Source organism: Monopterus albus, unplaced genomic scaffold (assembly GCF_001952655.1).
Source record: "Monopterus albus unplaced genomic scaffold, M_albus_1.0 scaffold29.1, whole genome shotgun sequence".
Classification (NCBI taxonomy): Eukaryota; Metazoa; Chordata; class Actinopteri; order Synbranchiformes; family Synbranchidae; genus Monopterus; species Monopterus albus.
The window spans coordinates 160212-162135 of record NW_018127909.1 but is presented as its reverse complement, the minus strand read 5'-3'; the positions used below and the strand labels follow the sequence as shown (position 1 = coordinate 162135).

The window sequence follows — 1924 nt, the reverse complement described above, 5'->3', positions numbered from 1 at the left end:
CTGGGTGTATTTGTGTCCTGTGGCAGGCGGCTGCCCCCGAGCTGTAGGAGACTGTGGCGTAGAGCAGATGGCCCCCCTCGCTGGTGTGTGGGTCTCCAGCCTGGATGGAGGGGCTGCTGACACTGTAGATGTTCTCCTCATGCTGATTGATTCTCCATGCAGAGACATCATCCTGCAGACAGGAAGTGATTGAGCTATGTAACATGGATTTAACCATCTGAATCTGGATTAGAACTGGGGACCAGTGTGTGTGGGCATTTGGGCCTCTCTCTCTGGTTACTGCAGTGTGCATGCTGTCAGATGGACATGAATGATGGGTGCAATTCTTTTACCCAGTCCCAGCTGTGATTCTCAGTGTATATGTTGCTAAGCTGCTGTTTTGAATAAAGGCCTTGTAAACTCAAACATGCACATAACACATAGAAAGATTTCCCATCATATTGTGCTGCTTGTCCCAATGTTGCTGGAACAAATACACAATGAGCATTAGCTCTTACAAACCATACCAGCATAAATAACACAATGCAGGCTGATAATTTGTTTCCATTTTCTCTGACTGCACGTCAGATAATGATTGGTTAGATAATATTATTGCAGAGCCATACTTCAGATCACTTACTTTTTGCTATATTGTGTTGTGGTAGTGGGAACGGGGCAGGACCCAATAAAGATGTCTGGAGACCGGAGAGTAGCTTCAAAGAATTCTTTATTTCATGCATGGAGAGAAGTCATGCACAGCTTGCAGTTGCACAGAGTTCTCCGATTAACTGATAAAGGGGCAGTCCCTTTATACCAAAGTGATACAATACACATCTATAAAACTCATACCATTATCTCATATCTAACAACTCGCATACCTTCTCCAGCTGCCTTTGCAACATCATAAGTACAACGAGACCTTGAAACTTGGTGAGATCTCCACACTCCCTTTTCTCCTTACAATACACATTCATGGTGTACTGGAAATGAATTTTACTTGCAATACTCTAACTATGCAAACTCAACTGATAAGATGTTCAAAATTAATTAAAGCTAACTGATAAGCAGTGCAAAAATGATTACAGGTCCTGGGACCATTGGATTTGCAAGTTTCACATTGTGTCCTAAAAAAAAAAACGAAATCATCAGTTTCTGTGTGAAGTGACCTTTTAACATTATGATGTACCAATGTCTGCTATGCTGACATCCACAGTGTCTATGTTTCCTGAGTCTAAAGTACAAAACCATTAGAAGGCTGAGCAGTAGTGCAGCAGCAGACACAGCCAAGTAGAGCTCCTTTCCTGCCAGTGATGGTGCCACTAGAGTGAAGCAAAATACCACATGCTCAAGGCAAATAATGTAAATAGATTTTTTTTTTTTTTAATAGAGCAATCATAATCATAAACCTCTTTATTTGCTTGCCTCTGGAGTTTTACTTAACAGAAATGTTTATTATAAAGAGAAAACATCCAAAACACTCCATCATAACTGAGGAGCAACCTGAACTGTGTTTATGACAGAGGGGGCAACACATTGCATTCAATATCTGCTTTACCAGTGGAGGGATTCTGGATAATATTTGCCACCATTTATATTATTATTGTAACGTTTCTGCTCCCCTTTGTCATTGTGAAGGTGTTGGACTACCATAACAAAACTACTATTTACAGTGCTTCATTTTTGCACATTTACAGTCCTGGAGTTGTTATTTAAATTGAAAATATGTTAATATAATAAACTATTGGTCCATTATTAAGCTGGACAGCAGCTGCTCTGAGCAATAGTTCTCATGACCCTTGTGCTCATTCACAGTGAAACACTGATACAAATGACTTCACAGGATTTTGTGTCTATGAATGTGGGTCTCAGGAGGATGAGATACTGAAAGATAGTCACATGGAATGAAACTCGGTTCATCTGAGCTTACTTCCTGACCATTGTTTAC

General features: G+C 40.5%; 1 protein-coding gene across 1 annotated transcript in view; it reads left to right on the top strand.

The window, feature by feature from the left end:
• ccdc40 (coiled-coil domain 40 molecular ruler complex subunit) overlaps window positions 1-1105 on the top strand; it is a 16648-nt gene extending 15543 nt beyond the window's left edge. Inside the window, exon 20 of the mRNA XM_020595995.1 lies at window positions 27-1105. The gene's annotated coding sequence lies outside the window, so the exon portion shown is untranslated. The remainder of the gene's footprint in view (window positions 1-26) is intronic.
• Window positions 1106-1924: the final 819 nt, after the last annotated feature.